The 18,863-nt window shown below is 40.0% G+C and overlaps 1 protein-coding gene across 2 annotated transcripts in view; it reads left to right on the top strand.

Annotated features, from left to right (window-relative positions):
• Positions 1 to 423: 423 nt before the first annotated feature.
• The window catches only part of RBMS2 (RNA binding motif single stranded interacting protein 2), an 86,150-nt gene continuing 67,710 nt past the window's right edge, over positions 424 to 18,863 (top strand). Inside the window, exon 1 of one of the 2 annotated variants that reach the window (XM_061206330.1) lies at positions 424 to 702. The gene's annotated coding sequence lies outside the window, so the exon portion shown is untranslated. The remainder of the gene's footprint in view (positions 703 to 18,863) is intronic. The other variant, XM_061206332.1, reaches the window with a different exon arrangement.

Genomic DNA, 18,863 nt, shown 5'->3' with positions numbered 1-18,863 from the left:
GTGGTTGGAGGGAGGGGCGGAGGAAACGCGGACCAGGTGGCGCGAGCTAAGCAACGGAGTGCGGGACCTGCGGGGTGGAGAGGAGAGGCCCGGTGGGTGGGGTTGGAGCAGGAGGAGGCGCCGGTCCCTACAAGGCTCGGTACACTGCCAGGTACACCCAATCCCCGCCTAGACAAGGCATCGGTGTGTAGTGCACGCGATAGGGAACACAGAGCGCAGGGTGCCTAGTGGCTGGTGAGAAGTGGGCGGTTCCTGAGAGTTGGGATGGACAATGCCCAGGTCCAATCATTGAGAAAGTAAAAAACTTGGGGGCGGAGATAAGACGAGGCTACCCAATGAAAGCAAGGCGGTGGGCCGCCCACAAAATCCGGCGGATTCCTCCGCGTTCCGGCCCGCTGCGGCCCGCTGCGGCCCGCCGTGGCCCGCCGTGGCCCGCCGTGGCCCGCCGTGCGTGCAAGCGCTGAGGGCGGGAAAGCTGAGGTGGGGCAGTTGTGAAGGCGGAGGACGTGGTGGCGTCAGAACGATGGAAATCTCGGAAAGAGGGGAAAGCGGTACCTCTCTACACTCGGATAAGAGTGAGCCCTGCTCAAGAGGCCTCTTAGTGACCTCCGATATTCGAAGGCCAAAACCGGCCTTCAGTACCGGGCCTCCTAGCGCGGCGTGGAGGCCCAACGAATGCCTCGTTTCCAGCACGCAGTGTTGGTGAGTGAGGAGTCATATGGCAGGAAATTACCCCGACCAGAAACAGCGCCCGGGCACTTCAGTGAGATCATGAGGCGGGGGAAAGGTCATCCTGGGCTGCTAGGGTGCCTGGGTTCTCGTTTTACCTCTGCCAGTTATTTGGTGTCTGTTTAAGACTTATGTGTCCTTAACTCTGAGCCCTTAAACATTTTTTTTTTTAAATTAATTAATTAATTTTTTTATATTTATTTTTGGCTGTGTTGGGTCTTCGTTTCTGTGCGAGGGCTTTCTCTAGCTGTGGCAAGTGGGGGCCACTCTTCATCGCGGTGCGCGGGCCTCTTCACTATCGCGGCCTCTCTTGTTGCGGAGCACAGGCTCCAGACGCGCAGGCTCAGTAGTTGTGGCTCACGGGCCTAGTTGCTCCGCGGCATGTGGAATCTTCCCAGACCAGGGCTCGAACCCCTGTCCCCTGCATTAGCAGGCAGATTCTCAACCACTGTGCCCCCAGGGAAGCCCCCTTAAACATTTTATAAGCCGTTAGGTGCCCCCTAAATTTTAGCTAATTTAATTGCTTGCCTCTGTATTCCTCGCAGGCAGAAAAGATGTACAAAAAGAATTTTGAAAACTAAGCACATTCGAGAATTTTATCATTTGCAACTAGGAGAGCATTCACCTATATCTTCACAGCATCTGTATTTAGTAGGAGCTCATGGAAATAATAGCTATTATGGTTTGTCAACCACTTTATATAGTCTGTCTCTCTCTCTTACCAGAGACCTAAAGAATAGTTATTACTAGTCCCATTTTGAAGATGAGGAAACTAAGACTCAGAAATTAAGACTTTTTATTTATTTATTGGATGCATCAGGTCTTAGTTGCAGCATGTGGGATCTTTTGTTGCAGTGCGTGGGCTTCTCTCTAGTTGTGGCACAGGGGCTCAGTTGTCCCCCGGCATGTGGGATCTTAGTTTCGCCACCAGGGATCCAACCAGCATCCTCTGCACTGCAAGATGGATTCTTAACCAGTGGACGACCGGGGAAGTCCCAAGACTTTTTTGAATAAGATAACCCATCTAATAAGTACCAGAGTCAGGAATCAGACCCAAGTCTCTGACTACAAGGCTCTCTCCATCATGCAGCTCATCCCAAAATTAACCACTGAATTATTCCAGTTGTTCCTAAAGGAAGCATTTACGTCGAAGCAGTATAATACGGTACTGAGAATTGGCTAGAGGCTGGCTGTATCACGAAATGTCACTTGCTTTTCTTTTTGTTTTTGGATTAAAATGAGCATCAAGGGTAACTGTGGGAAAAGAAATATCAGAACGATACTCTGGTGTGTTCTGTGGAAAGGCAGTTCTCCTTTGGCTTGGTTAAGGTCAGAGGGTTTATTAGTTTGAAACCAGGTAGAGTGACCTTCCTTTTGTTTTTGTTTGTTTGTTTTTCCCTTCTGTAGTTATTCCTTATCTGCCCTATCCATTCTCCTATAGGACTCTAATTCAGGGACTCCAGCTTACCCTGGCTGCCTTATTAATGGCTTTGCCCATTACTTCTTTAAGAAAGTTCTGGGTCTTAATACTTAGTATAAATGCGAACCAGCATTAATTTTTCCAAATGTAGTAGGCTAATCTTATCCTTGTTTCATAGGAATGTTATATTTCTGAAGTTTTTTGAGCTGTCACGAGAAAGATAACGTGTTAGGGAATTTCTAAACATTACCCAGAAGGTGTTTGCTTCCTTTTATTTCCTACCCCTGCTTTTTTGAATTAGCTTTAATTATAATCAGTAACAAGTTCCTCACTCTTTTTCTTCCCTGTTCTCTCTGATAGTAGGAACGGGTTGGGCAGTGAAGAAAGTCTGCTTGTAGAAGGGGAGGTTCTTTGCATAGAGATCTAGCACTTTGACCTTTGGACTGATTCTTCTTCCACTATAACATTGCTATTTTTGCATGAGGATGGAGGGTGAACCGGTGACTTGGGAGGCCCACAGCATTGTGTAAAGTATAAGATATTTAAGAACAAGTTTGTCATCCCAGGTGGTTAGAGTTTGGCAATGTCAAGTCTTTTTTTATTTCTGATTTGAAAAGGTCCTATCCAGTTAAATCTTTGCAAAAGTACTAGCCAGCTGTGACATGGCCAGCTAGACCAGAAGCTTTTCATAAGCTTTCAGGTATCTCTAATAGTAGGTTTTTAGGCCAGTCTGTTGTTGTGCTAGAGTTTTGTGGTGTATGGGGAAGGATTTTGAATTTTTAAATCAGAAAAGCTATATCCTCTGTGGTACAAAATTGGAAACTTGATGCTTATGTTTGGAGAATGTATATTTGTTATGATTTACACACTATCATTTGTTCTACTCTTTAGACTGTAGTTAGAATCTTAATTAGTCAGAGTGAAAGATTATTTCACCTAAGTTATTTTTTTCATTAGCGTTTGTTCTGCAAAAGTTACTATTGGTGCACATTCCTTCCTGCCTTAGTTTCTCCATTTGTAAAAGATAATCTTGTCTTTTACTGGGTAAAATATAAGTACTGGGAGCTCTGACATAATCATCTTCAATTCATTCAATGAGTATTTATTCATTGGCCTATAGTGTGCCAGGCCCAGTGCTAGGAAATCCAGAAATTAAAAACAAAAAACCAGTTTCTGATTATTGGAAGAAATGAGAAAGCCAGTGTTTAAAATTCCTAATGAAAAAATGCTGAGGTGAAGAGATATGGAAAAGGAAGTAGAAAGAAGGGACATCTAACTAGGCTCGGGGTGAAGGGTAGCTAAGATAAAGGGGGAGGGGCATCAAGGGAGGTTGGGGGATTGAAGCCAACTCTTTCTTTTTCTTTTTCCTGTTCATGGATGGGTTTTTTAACCCCACTTTTTTTTTTTTAAATTTATTTTATTAATTTATTTTTGGCTGCATTGGGTCTTCGTTGCTGCACGTGGGCTTTCTCTAGCTGTGGTGAGCGGGGGCTACTCTTCGCTGTGGTGCGCGGGCTTCTCATTGCGGTGGCTTCTCTTGTTGTGGAGCACGGGCTGTAAGTACGCAGGCTTCAGTAGTTGTGGCTTGCAGGCTCTAGAGCGCAGGCTCAGTAGTTGTGGTGCACGGGCTTAGTTGCTCCGCGGCATGTGGTATCTTCCTGCACCAGGGCTCGAACCCGTGTCGCTTGCATTGGCAGGTGGATTCTTAACCACTGCGCCACCAGGGAAGCCCTAAACCCACTTTTATTCGTTAATTGTAAGTAGTACAGATATTCCAAAAATATAAACAGACACTTAATGGCGTCCTACATTTCAAGTGCTTTTTTTTTTTTAATTTTTATTTATTATTTATTTTTATTTTTGTCTGCCTTGGGTCTTTGTTGCTGTGCGCGGGCTTCTCACTGCAATTGCTTCTCTTGTTGCGGAGCACGGGCTCTAGGTGCGCAGGCTTCAGTAGTTGTGGCACGCGGGCTCAGTAGTTGTGGCCCGCGAGCTCTCGAGCGCAAGCTCAGTAGTTGTGGCACACGGGCTTAGTTGCTCCGCGGCATGTGGGATCTTCCCCAGGCCCGGGCTCGAACCCGTGCCCCTGCATTGGCAGGCGGATTCTTAACCGCTGCGCCACCAGGGAAGCCCCTCAAGTTTTTGAATACAACAAATTTATCAAACCATGAACCTGTAAGCAAGGTAGTCAGAACCCCACAGCCCAGTCACAGTGGGAAGCAGATCTCCCCCACCCTCCAAACGGTATCTTGAAGAGGGTTACGTGGCACGACATGGAACATGTAAAGTCTGAGATACTACAAGCAAAGAAGCTCACGGGGCGCAAAGAGGAGGGTCTGCTCCAGGGGCAAGCCCCACAGCAGTAAAGGAATGGGGCAGGGGGCCAGACCCCTGCCTTCCCTCCCCTGCTTGAGTGCAAGTATTTACCAGTATTAAAATAAAAGGACAAAACTAAAACCCCATTTTACCAAAAAGGCGACTGAGGGACGGTAGTGGCAAGTAACCGACTGAAGACCTGAAGGGGAAAACAGGCTTATTTCCACAGACGTTTCACCTGTCTGGGACATGGGATAGAGGACAGCCTTACAGGGGGGGTTGCCTTACTGAATGAGGCCTCATGAACAGAGTAGGGGTAGCAAAATAGAACGGAATCCATTTCCCAGGGAATGACTGCCTTTAGACTTCCCATGCTTTTAGCACAGAGAAGTTTCTGGGCCACTGTTAACAGAGGTGAATTTATAAAATGGTCAAACTCTTTGGGAGGCAGGAGGGAATTAAACAGAAGGTCCCAGGTTAACTGAAGGCAAATTTACTCAACCTTGCTACAGTAAGGGACCCATGGACCTACAGAGTGTCCTCTCTACAATGTGCAGAGTGGAAACTCTGACCCTTTCCAAATTGGTCCTGTGTCCAAAGCTCCCCCTATGAGAGGGACACGAACATCAGGCTTTTGATTTAGAAGCCCAATCAGAGAGACACACTGTGTCCCTGAAGAGGCACCTTAAAGAACTGAACCTGGCAGGTGGGCAGATTCCTGGCATGGCGTGAACTGGGGTCGACCAGGCCTGGTGGCCTATTGCTTCCTGAAGACCAGCCTCAAACAGGAAGGGCTGGAAGGAAACCCCGGAACAGATCCTGGGGTGAACTGGCTCCCTCTCAATCTTGCCCTCCTCCAAAACTGAGTCTGGCCTGATTCCTCTAAGGAGCAAGTCTTGCAGTCATCTCTTGCACCTAACACACTGTGAAACTGGAGACCAGAAGGTGCATAATGACTCCAGGCTGGCTCTGGTCCACACCGATGGACCCTGCTTAGACTTATTTGGCTGAGCTGCCTCTCCAGGGAAGGGAGGAGAGGTTGAGCGGGGGTGTGGCATTTCCGGTGAGGAACTGCATGGGGGCAGGGCAGGGTTCTGGCTAGAACGAGGCCTATGGAGCCGGGCTTCATGCAGAAGCAGCGGGGACACTCCCACCAAGCCATCCTGGGCTCTAGTCACGAGTCCCTCGGAACACTTGGACAAGCCTGATAGGAAAGAGGGTGGCACCAGCTCTTCCTTCACCTGGAGGCAAGGAGACCCAAAGCAGGGCAGAAAGGGTCCTTGGAACTGGATCAGCTTAGAGCCTCTTATTGCTTATTTAGTCAGAAAAGCATAGCTGGACCCCTTGGCAGATTTGGCCCAAGGGCTAACCCTTAGGATGGGGCTTGGGAGAGAGGCCCCTCCTGCAATATTAGGATAGAGGCCTAGGCCAGGGCCTTAGAATCAGAAGCTCCCATTTTCCTTCAGGAGGTGTCGCTCCTGGCCAGCCCTGGAGCCCTCTTCCCCTACCTGCATGAAGCAGGATCCCACAGGCACCAGGGAATGATGCCTGGGAAATGATCACATGGGCTTTGGGGACCCTGTTCTACTCATGTGATACCAAAGGGAAAGACAAGGCCTCACAACCTTGGGACAAGGAGGGGAGGTGGCATCACAATGCTAGAGAAGGATGCTAGGCGGTCAGAACACCAAGCTGCTGCTCCACCACCTGGTCCCGGCTGTTTCCTCAGACTGGCCTAGTGTGTGGCCAGTCTGGAAAGGATAATGGGGGTAAGTCCTGAGTGGGCGGTGTTCTTGCATCTGAAGCAACTTACAGATGCTTTGTGACATCTGCCTCCAGGGAAAACAGGGGGATAGGCCATGGCTAAGGCAGTGATGCTGAAGTGGGGCTCCCTCTGGGGGACCCCTTGTGTGGAGCCAACTCTTTAAGGTTGAGAGATGTTTTCAGGGACATAAGGAAAAAGGTGTTCCAGACAGAGGGCTATGCAAGAACAGACATCATGAGAGGAACAGTTGAGGGACTCTAGATGAGTTTGGTTGGAGTGAGTTTGGTTGGGAGTGAGAATGTGTGGACCAGTGAAGCTGAGGATATACTGGGGGCTGCATTATGAAGAGTTTTGAATACTATGATAAGAATATTCAGCCACAGCCTACAGGCAACTCCATAGTAAACCTTCTTTTAAAGCTCCTCTTTCATTTAAACTTACCATCCCATTGCTTCATAAAGAAGCCCTCAATTTCCTACCATTACACTCATAACCAACATCTATCTCTTCAGATACTATTTAAGAGGAATCCTTCCTCCACTCTCAGGTTAATCTCTCTACTTACTTTGCTCTATTTTTCATCTTCTTCTGATGACTCCATCATTCAGCATTTAAATATGCTCAAGACTCTGCCATCTTAAGAAACAGCCACTATATTTTGCCTCTTTTTGTGTGTGATTAAATTAAAATATATTTCAGTTAAGTAGCTCTGTGCAATTCAGATTTTCCATCAATATTGCTTTTTTTTCTTTTTTTAAAATTTGAGATATAATTGATATATTTTTACTCTTATCTGTATTCCTTCCATCACCAGGTTTTTTGAAAAAGTTGTTAGACTTACCACTTCTTTATGCTCAGTTATTATTTATTATGGTGAAACTAAGCTGATGCTGCCATTGTGTTGCTTTGGGCTCATAGGCTTTAAGGGATTCATTGGAGTTGAAAGTTTAAATAATAATTCATCAAGGTCAGGAAATAGATTAATATGTTTTAAAACTCCTAAGACATCATTAGTGAAGCACGTGTATTGGAATAGGATTTTTTTTTAATTAAAAAAATTTTTTTTAATTTGGCTGCACTGTGCGGCATGCGGGATCTTAGTTCTCCGGCCAGGGATCGAACCTGGGCCCCGGCAGTGAAAGCGCTGAGTCCTAACCACCGGACCGCCGAGAATTCCCCTTGAATAGGGTTTAGATTCTGACTAGAGCACTATGGTGCTGGTGCACATATTTTAACTTGATGTTAGACCTTCATGGAGTAAATGAAATTTCCTCTAAGTTCACGTGTATCTATGATCTATTCCAGTATGCTTTCCTAATTCCTCTTTGGTTTAGCAGTTACACACATATTTTATAGGACTGAAAAATATAAACATGAGCATGTCAAAAACAAGTCACAATATTATCATCACACTGGTGAGATTTATGATGCCTAATACATGTTTTCTTTATTTTGCCAAATAACGTCTCCTGTAATTTGGCTTCTCTGATGTCCATAAGAATAGAATTATAGCAAGTCCATATTATTATAAGATGCTAAGAGAATGTTGATTTTGCTAAAGTCTCTAAAAAAGATTTTAAAAAGCTCTTTGTAGACTAAACCTAATTTGAAAGAATTTGAACAGCAAAAAGAAAAAAACTTAAGTGATTGGTAGCATTTTCATACCTTTCTTAAACTTTTTTTTAACCTAAAGAATATGAAAGATGTTTTCAGAATCTTATATTGCCATATAGTGACCAAAAACATTCTCTAAAAGACTAGGTAGAATTAATTTTTAACTACACTTATCTAGTTGAACACTCCATAAGCCATAATTTCTCGAGACGTTATGTAATTTGAAATGTTTTACATCATCCACTTTTACCTGTCAATTTGCTAAAAGCTGTTGTTACAGCTCTCTGATCTTTGGGAAATTTTTAGGTAAAACCATTTTAGATTATCAGGTAATTTATGTAGTAACTACTACTTAGGTAAGAGATTTTCAGAGCTAAGTATTTACTTACTGATTTGCATTTATTATTCCAGTCCAGTTCAATTAGGTGAAAAATTACAATAAAAAGTACAGAGGTGCCAAATAAATTTATGATATATGAAATGGTTACTAATATAATATAATTGCCATTTTGTGAGAATTATTAAATGCAGAAATGGAAAAAAGTAATAAGTACATATAAATTTTCTGTGATAGTTACTGGCAATACTGGTACTTGATTTCAAATTTTTATGAAATATTATCTTAGTTTTGATTTGCATAATTCTCATTCCTGTATTTATAAGAGTTAAAATGATTTAAAAACTATTTAAGGAACTCTATAGGATTACAAGGTTTAACAGAATTTTTTTTCCTTTCTAAAAAATTTTTTTTTTAACTTTTTATTTTATATTGGAGTATAGCCGACTAACAATGTTGTGATAGTTTCAACAGAATTTTTATTATTCAGCATATAAGCTCAAACAGGGAAAAAATATAGGTCATAAAACTTATCAATTAGCCAACTCATTAATAGGACTATTTTCCTTTAAAATTTTAGTTATTCATCTGGTTCAAAATTCAAAAGGTACAAATGGGCATATGGTGAAGTCACCCTCCTGTTTCTGTTTCCTAGCTACCCACTTCCCCTTTCCAGTGGCAAATGTTGTTATCGGTTTTCTATATATCCTTCCAGATATATTTTATTCATGTCTAAGCAATTATATTTTTTCCTGTTTTACACAAATGGTAACATAATATAAGCACTGTTTTATATTTTTCGTTAAATTTTTTTTTTTTTTTACTATACGTCTTGGAGAACCTTCCAAATCAGTGTATAATGTGCTTCCTTTTATGGCTATTTAGTATTCCATTGTCTGGATGTATCATTATTATTTTAAAAGTCCCCTATTGGTGAATATTTGTATTGTTTTCCATCTTTTGTTATTATTAGAATGACTTCATTTCCTGGTTTGTTTGGGACAGTCTCAGCTATGCCAATTGTCTCAGCTTAAATTTTTTTTTTTCTTTATTGGAGTATAATTGCTTTACAATGGTGTGTTAGTTTCTGCTTTGTAACATAGTGAATCAGCTATACATATACATATATCCCCATATCTCTTCCCTCTTGCGTCTCCCTCCCACCCTCCCTATCCCACCCCTCTAGGTGGTCACAAAGCACCGAGCTGATCTCCCTGTGTTATGCTGCTGCTTCCCACTAGCGATCTGTTTTACATTTGGTAGTGTATATATGTCCAGCTTAAATATTAATAGTGTCCCCTTTCTCTTATAAAAGTGTCCCGATTTGGACAAAACAAAACAATATATTTTATGGTTACCTTAGCTAATACAGCACTGCAGTGAATAAGATTATATATCCTTTTATTTTGCAAGTTTGCAAATATAACTAAGTTAAATCCTAGAAGTAGAATTGCTGAGTCAAAGAGCCCACATGTAACAACGAAGACCCAACGCAGCCAAAAATAAATAAATTAATTAATTAATTAAAAAAAAAAGGTATATACATTTGTAATTTTGATAGATGTTGCCATATTGCCTTCCATATCGTTCATACCATTTTCCAGTCTCACCAGCAATCATAAGAGTACTTGCTTTTCCACCCTTACCTCAGTTCATTATCACTTTAATGTTTGTTTTTCCAATAGGTATAAAATGGTATCTCAGTGTTTTTTTTTATTTTTCGGTGTTGTTTTTATTTTACTTTTTAAAAATTATCAATGAGGTTGAGCATCTTTTTATGTGTTTAAGAACCATTTGTGTCTCCGTTTTTATGAATTATTCATGTATTTTCCCATGTTTTTGTTGGATATTAGCCTTTTGTGAAATGAGTTGCATACGTTCCTCCTCCTCCCAGTTTATCATTTGACTTTTTGTTTTCCTTTTGCAGTTTTGCCATGTAGGATTTTTTATCTTTACATAGTCAGATTTCGTCATCTGTATTTTCTATTCAATGAATATCAAAATCCATTATTCAGCTGGAATCATGTGTAATCTTTGATTTCCTCATCCTTCAGACCCTATAATAGGTCTCAGATCCATCTACTTCTCCCCATTCTTACTATTCTAGTTAAGCTTCTTAATTTAGTTCTCCCTCCCATCAATTTCACTCACTTCTATTCTCAACAGCATAGCCACAAGTGATCTTTCAGAAATGCAAATCTGGTTATGTTGTGTTTTTATGGAACCCATCGATGATTTCCCAAATCTAACATAACTTAAAATATAGAGAAAAATGAATGGGGAAAAAAACAAATGAGAGATGAGGACACTTAGCAAATGTAGATTACTCTTTTTTTTTTTTTTAAGATTTATTTATTCATTTTATAATTTTTTATTTTTGCTGCGTTGGGTCTTTGTTGCTGTGCGCGGGCTTTCTCTAGTTGTGGCGAGCGGGGGCTACTCTTCACTGCAGTGCGCGGGCCTCTCACTGCGGTGGCTTCTCTTGTTGTGGAGCACGGGCGCATGGGCTTTAGTAGTTGTGGCACATGGGCTCAGTAGTTGTGGCTCGTCGGCTCTAGAGTGCAGGCTCAGTAGTTGTGGCGCATGGGCTTAGTTGCTCCGCGGCATGTGGGATCTTCCCGGACCAGGGCTCGAACCCGTGTCCCCTGCATTGGCAGGTGGATTCTTTTTTTTTTTTTTTTTTTTTTTAAACATCTTTATTGAAGTATAATTGCTTTACAATGGTGTGTTAGCTTCTGCTTTATAACAAAGTGAATCAGTTATACATATACATATGTTCCCATATCTCATCCCTCTTGCATCTCCCTCCCTCCCACCCTCCCTATCCCACCCCTCTAGGTGGTCACAAAGCACCGAGCTGATCTCCCTGTGCTATGCGGCTGGCAGGTGGATTCTTAACCACTGTGCCATGAGGGAAGTCCAGATTACTCTTGACTATGGGGAAAATTAAAAGAACAAGAATAGCTAGAGAAGAACCTATAGTTCAGGGAAGGGAATTTTGTTTGTTTTGCATGTTTGTTTTTGTTTTGTCTTTTTAAGAAAATCATCATCTCAGTATGCTGAGGAGGAAAGCCAGTAGAGATGAAAAGGTTGAAGATAGCAGGTGAATATTATATGCTAAGATTATAGGGAGAAAAAGTGAGGTAGAAAGCTTGAGAATGGTAAATATTTAGAATAGCTTTTGTAGAACTAAGAGAAGGCACTAACGAGAATCTTGTAGGAGTGTTGGGAAATTTCTAAGAGCCTGTTTGAGATGAGAAGTTTGTAGTTTAAACATTTACGCAGAAAAAAAAATACAGATAGTTTTATGTGGGAGTGCTGTGAAACTTTCAATGGACAGATAATCCCAATCTTATGCACTTTGTTCCATGAAATAGAAAAAGAAGAAAAACTTTATAACTTGTTTTGTTAAATTACTGTATACTTTAAAACCAAAACCAGACAAGGACAGTTTAGGAAAGATAAAGACATAGGTGCAAAAATCATAAAACATACATTTTATGACCAAGGAATTTTTATCTCAAGGTTGCTAGAATGGTTTAACATTAGAAAATGTGCATAATTACCAAATCAACAGATTAAGAGAGAAAATCTATTTGATCCTCCTGGTCATTGCAGAAGAAGTATTTGATAAAATTAAATACCTATTCATCTTCAAAGTTCTTAGCAAACTAGACAAGGAAAGGAATATCCTGATAAACCTGATAAAGGGTTTATCAGGTAACAGGCCTGGTATCACAACTTCTGTTAAATATTTTATTGGAGGTCTTATTATTGTCCAGTAAGACAAGAAAAATAAATAAAAGGTATAAAGGTTACAAGAAAAGATACAAAATTGTATTATTCACAAGTGATATTTATGAGGAAAATCCAAGTGACAGATAAATTGTTGGGGCTAATAAGAGAGTTAAACAAGGTTGCTAGATAAAAGATCAGTATCCAGAATTCAGTAGCATTCCTATATTGAAGTAATAATTATACTTATTTTTTATGGCATTACAAACTGAGAAGTGCACATGAATAAACCTATTATAGGATGCATAAGAATTTTAGGGAGAAATTAGTTAATGGAAAGGTATACCATATATTGCAAATTCTAAGCTGGCTCCCATGATCCCCGCCTCCTGATATTCATGCCTTGTGTAAACCCTTCCTCTTGAGTATGAATGGGAACTGTGATTTGCTTTTAAGAAATAAAATCTGGCAAAGGTTACTCTCCCTTGTTGGCATTCAAGAAGCAAGCCGCCATTTTGTGAGCTGTCCTAAGGAGAAGGCCACATGATAAGGAACTGAAGGCAGCGCCTAGCCAACACGCAGCAAGAAATTGAGGCCTGCATGCAGCAGCCTGCAAGGAACTGAATGCTGCCAAAAATCATGTGACAGAGGTGGATCCTTCCCAACTTGAGCCTCAGATGAGAACTCAGCCCTGGCCAACACTGACTGTAGCCTAGCTAAGCCATGCCCAGACAACTGACCCATAGAAACTGTGAGATAATAAATATGTGTTGTTATATACTACTAAGTTTACGATAATATTTTATGCAGCAATAGACAACTAATATACTGTGTTAAATGGAGGGAAACAATCAAAAATATGGAGGCTCTCCCCAAAGTAACTTATAAACTTAACACAATTCCAATTAAAATCTCAACAGGGTTTTGCACAGAATTTTCATGAATCCTAAAATTTTATTGATAGTAGAAGACAAAACAGAAGCCAAGATAATTTTGTAAAAGAGTGAAGAAGCGTCTGGACTTCTCTACAGGATATCAAAACTTTATAAAGCTATGTGGTAAAGATGTGATTAACTTTTTAAGAAACTGCCAGTTTTCCAAAGTGGCTTACCATTTTACATTCCCACCAGCCATGTATGAGAGTTTTGGTTTCTCTACATCCTCATCAACACTTACTATTGTCTGTCTTTTTTATTATAGCCATTCTAATGGGCATATAGTAGTATCTCATTGTGGTTTTAATTTGCATTTCCCTAAAACCCAGTGATTCTGAACAGCTTTTTATGTGCTTATTAGTCATTTGGGTGTCTTTGGTGAAGTGTCTATTCAAGTCTTTTGCACATTTTTAAATTGGGTTATTGTCTTATTATTGAGTTATAAGAGTTCTTTGTATATTCTAGATACAAGCCTTTTATCAGGTATGTGATTTGCAATATTTTCTTCCAGCCAGTGGCTTGTTTTTTCATTTTATTAATGGTATCTCTTAAAAGTCAAAAGTTTTAAATTTTATTGAAGTCCAATTTATCATATTTTTCTTTTATGCCTCATGCTTTTGGTGTTGTCTCTAAGAATTCTGCTAGCCCAGAGTCATGAAGATTTTCTCCTGTTTTCTTCTAGAAGACTATAGTTTTAAGCTTTTTCATTTAATTCTGTGATCCATTTTGAATTAATTTTTTTGTATGGTATGAGGTAAGGGTCTAAGTTTTCCTTTTTTGCATGTGGCTATCCAATTATTCCAGCACTATTTGTGGAAAAATTCTTTCCTCATTGAATTGTCTTGACACCTTTGTTGAAAATCAGTTGACCATTAATATAAGGGTTTCTTTCTGGTCTCTCAATTCTGTTCCATTGATCTACATTCCTATCTTTATAATAATACCACATTCTCTTGAGTACTTTAGCTTTCTCGTAAGCTTTGAAATCAATTACAGTGAGTGTAAATCTTTCAATTGTTCTTTTTCAAAATTGTTTTGGTTCTCCTAGGTCTTTTGCACTTTCATCAGCTTATCAACTTCTACAGAGAAGCCTACTAGGATTTTGAGAGGAATTGCATTGAAACTATATATCAATTTGGGGGAAATTACCGTCTTAACAATTACTTCTTTAATTTCTCTCAGCAATGTTTTATACTTTTTGGCATATAAATTTTACATTTGTTTTGTTAAATTTATTCCTATTTAATTCCTTTTGATATTATTATGAATAGAATTGTTTTCTTAATTTCATTTCAGTCTGTTTACTGCCAGTGTATAGAAATATAGTTGATTTTTGTATATTGATCTTGTATCCTGTGACCTGCCTGGACTCATTTACTAATTCTAGTAGTTTTATTGTGGGTTCCTTAGGATTTTCTACATAGACAATCATGTTTTGAATAAGGACAGTTTTATTTCTTCCTTTCCAATCTGGATTCCTCGAAGCTATTTGGTTCTGTTTTTGTTGTTTGTTTGCTTTTTCTTAGGACATTGTCTACAACTTCCAGCATAATGTTGAATAGAAATGGTGAGAGCAGACACCTTTGCCTTGTTCCTGATTTTACAGGGAGTGCATTCAGTCTTTTAGCATTAGGTATGAAGTTAGCTGTAGGGTTTTTATAACTTTTTTATCTATCAAAATGAGGAAATTTCCTCCTATTATTAGCTAGGAGATTTTATCATGAATGAGTATCAGATTTTGTCAAATGCTAGTTCTGCATTTAGTGAGATGATCATGGGGATTTTGCCTTTATTCTTTTAATATGGCAAATTACATTACTTGATTATTGAACATTTAACCAGCCTTGGGTTCCTGGCACTGACTGCAGTTGGTCATGGTGTTTACACCTTTTTTATATGTTCCTGAATTCAGTTTGCTAATATTTTTTTAAATAAATTTATTTATTTAATCTATTTATTTTGGGCTCTATTGGGTCTTCATTGCTGCACGCGGGCTTTCTCTAGTTGCGGCGAGTGGGCTTATCATTGCTGTGGCTTCTCTTGTTGTGGAGCACGGGCTCTAGGCGCACGGGCTTCAGTAGTTGTAGCATGTGGGCTCGGTAGTTGTGGCTTGCGGGCTTTAGAGCACAGTCTCAGTAGTTGAGGCACAAGGGCTTAGTTGTTCCGTGGCATGTGGGATCTTCCTGGACCAGGGCTCGAACCCGTGTCCCCTGCATTGGCAGGCGGATTCTTAACCACTGCGCCACCAGGGAAGTCCCTCGGTTTGCTAATAATTTTGTTGAGGTTTTTTACATCTACATTCATAAGGGATATTTGTATATAGTTTTTTTTTTCCTTATGATACCCAATCAGTTTTTAACCTAATGATTTTTTTTTTTTAAAGAGAAATTGCTTGTGACTGACCATGAGCGCTGGTATTTTTTTTTTTTTAAATTATTAACACCTTTAATTATTATTTATTTATTTGGCTGTGTTGGGTCTTCGTTTCTGTGCGAGAGCTTTCTCTAGTTGTGGCAAGTGGGGGCCACTCTTCATCGCGGTGCGCGGGCCTCTCACTATCGCGGCCTCTCTTGTTGCGGAGCACAGGCTCCAGACGCGCAGGCTCAGCAATTGTGGCTCACGGGCCTAGTTGCTCCGCGGCATGTGGGATCTTCCCAGACCAGGGCTCGAACCCATGTCCCCTGCATTGGCAGGCAGATTCTCAACCACTGCGCCACCAGGGAAGCCCCCCTAATGATTTTTAATAACCTTTGATAATCATTGCCCAAATGAACTGTTTCACTAGGGGTTGAAAAGTGGTGCTATTCTATCATTCCTTATTTATTATTTTAAATTCTTCTATAAATAAGGACTTTTCTTCATCAACTATTTGGTCATTCAGGGATACAGTTCATATAGAAAAGGTAGGCTGTATATTTGATTTGTTTCTCTTTACTTGCTAAGTTATAGAATAATAAGTTGGTTCTGTAATATCCTCCAAAGGTGATCAGAGTTTTAAAAATTATTATGATTTTGAACAACTATGATATGTTTACATTCTTTGCAGTTGTTATTCTTTTTGATGCTCAAATGTCCCATCTCTGGACAGTGGGAGTCCCCTCAAGTTGACTCTTGAATTCTTTGACACAACCCCAAATAGATTTGTTTTGGTTTTTTTGGTGGTTGACACATCTTCTATTAACAGTTGAAAGACTTCACACTTGTTACAATAGGAGAATAAGTGTTTCTTTAATGAATAATTAAATGAAAACTACCTAGGACCTTATAGGATTTTTAATGTGTACTAGGTTTGATACATATCTTAGAAGATAGGACTAGCTTGCTGGAATCATGAGAGTATGACCGAAAATTAGAAACAGTAATTTATAAAACATTCACCTAGATCCACCAGAGGGCAGACAGCAGAAGCAAGAAGAACTACAATCCTGCAGCCTGTGGATCAAAAACCACATTCACAGAAAGATGGACAAGATGAAAAGGCAGAGGGCTATGTACCAGATGAAGGAACAAGATAAAACCCCAGAAAAACAACTAAATGAAGTGGAGATAGGCAACCTTCCAGAAAAAGAATTCAGAATGATAGTGAAGATGATCCAGGACCTCGGAAAAAGGATGGAGGCAAAGATGGAGAAGATGCAAGAAATGTTTAACAAAGACCTAGAAGAATTAAAGAACAAACAAACAGAGATGAACAATACAATAACTGAAATGAAAACTACAGTAGAAGGAATCAATAGCAGAGTAACTGAGGCAGAAGAACGGATAAGTGACCTGGAAGACAGAATGGTGGAATTCACTGCTGTGGAACAGACTAAAGAAAAAAGAATGAAAAGAAATGAAGACAGCCTAAGAGACCTCTGGGACAACATTAAATGCAACAACATTCGCATTATAGGGGTCCCAGAAGAGGAAGAAAGAGAGAAAGGATCCAAGAAAATATTTGAAGAGATTATAGTCAAAAACTTCCCTAACATGGGAAAGGAAATAGCCACCCAAGTCCAGGAAGCACAGCAAGTCCCATACAGGATAAACCCAAGGAGAAACACGCCGAGACACATAGTAATCAAATTTGGCAGAAATTAAAGACAAAGAAAAATTATTGAAAGCAGCAAGGGAAAAACGACAAATAACATACAAGGGAACTCCCATAAGGTTAACAGCTGATTTCTCAGCAGAAACTCTACAAGCCAGAAGGGAGTGGCATGATATACTTCAAGTGATGGAAGGGAAGAAACTACAACCAAGATTACTCTACCTGGCAAGGATCTCATTCAGATTCGATGGAGAAATCAAAAGCTTTACAGACAAGCAAAAGCTAAGAGAATTCAGCACCACCAAACCAGCTCTACAACAAATACTAAAAGAACTTCTCTAACTGGGAAACACAAGAGAAGAAAAGGACCTACAAAAACAAACCCAAAACAATTAAGAAAATGGTAATAGGAACATACATATCGATAATTACCTTAAACGTGAATGGATTAAATGCTCCAACCAAAAGACACAGGCTTGCTGAATGGATACAAAAACAAGACCCATATATATGCTGTCTACAGGAGACCCACTTCAGACCTAGGGACACATACAGACTGAAAGTGAGGGGATGGAAAAAGATATTCTATGCAAAAGGAAATCAAAAGAAAGCTGGAGTAGCAATACTCATATCAGATAAAATGACTTTAAAGTAAAGAATGTTACAAGAGACAGGGAAGGACACTACATGATGATCAAGGGATCAATCTAAGTAGAAGATACAACAATTATAAATATATATGCACCCAACATAGGAGCACCTCGATACATAAGGCAACTACTAACAGCTATAAAAGAGGAAATCGACAGTAACACAATAATAGTTGGGGACTTTAACACCTCACTTACACCAATGGACAGATCATCCAAAATGCAAATAAATAAGGAAACAGAAGCTTTAAATGATGCAATAGACCAGATAGATTTAATTGATATTTATAGGACATTCCATCCAAAAACAGCAGGTTACACTTTCTTCTCAAGTGCGCACGGAACATTCTCCAGGATAGATCACATCTTGGGTCACAAATCAAGCCTCAATAAATTTAAGAAAATTGAAATCATATCAAGCATCTTTTCTGACCACAACGCTATGAGATTAGAAGTCAGTTACAGGGGAAAAAACGTAAAAAACACAAACACATGCAGTCTAAACAATACATTACTAAATAACCAAGAGATCACTGAAGAAACCAAAGAGGAAATAAAAAAATACCTAGAGACAAATGACAATGAAAACACAACGATCCAAAACCTATGGGATGCAGCAAAAGCAGTTCTAAGAAGGAAGTTTATAGCTATACAAGCCTACCTCAAGAAACAAGAAAAATCTCAAATAAACAATCTAACCTTACACCTAAAGGAACTAGAGAAAGAAGAACAAACAAAACCCAAAGTTAGCAGAAGGAAAGAAATCATAAAGATCAGAGCAGAAATAAATGAAATAGAAACAAAACAATAGCAAAGATCAATAAAACTAAAAGCTGGTTCTTTGAGAAGATAAACAAAATTGATAAACCATTAGCCAGACTCATCAAGAAAAAGAGGGAGAGGACTCAAATCAATAAAATTAGAAATGAAAAAGGAGAAGTTACAACAGACACCTCAGAAATACAAAGCATCCTAAGAGACTACTACAGGCAACTCTATGCCAATAAAATGGACAACCTGGAAGAAATGGACAAATTCTTAGAAAGGTATAACCTTCCAAGACTGAACCAGGAAGAAATAGAAAATATGAACTGACCAATCACAAGTAATGAAATTGAAACTGTGATTAAAAATCTTCCAACAGGGGCTTCCCTGGTGGCGCAGTGGTTGAGAATCTGCCTGCCAGTGCAGGGGACACAGGTTCGAGCCCTGGTCTGGGAAGATCCCATATGCCGCGGAGCGGCTAGGCCCGTGAGCCACAACTACTGAGCCTGTGCGTCTGGAGCCTGTGCTCCACAACAAGAGAGACCGCGACAGTGAGAGGCCCAC

Source organism: Eubalaena glacialis, chromosome 11, assembly GCF_028564815.1.
Source record: "Eubalaena glacialis isolate mEubGla1 chromosome 11, mEubGla1.1.hap2.+ XY, whole genome shotgun sequence".
Classification (NCBI taxonomy): domain Eukaryota; kingdom Metazoa; phylum Chordata; class Mammalia; order Artiodactyla; family Balaenidae; genus Eubalaena; species Eubalaena glacialis.
Note: the sequence above shows the minus strand (reverse complement) of the source record. Positions and strands in the feature narration are given on the sequence as shown.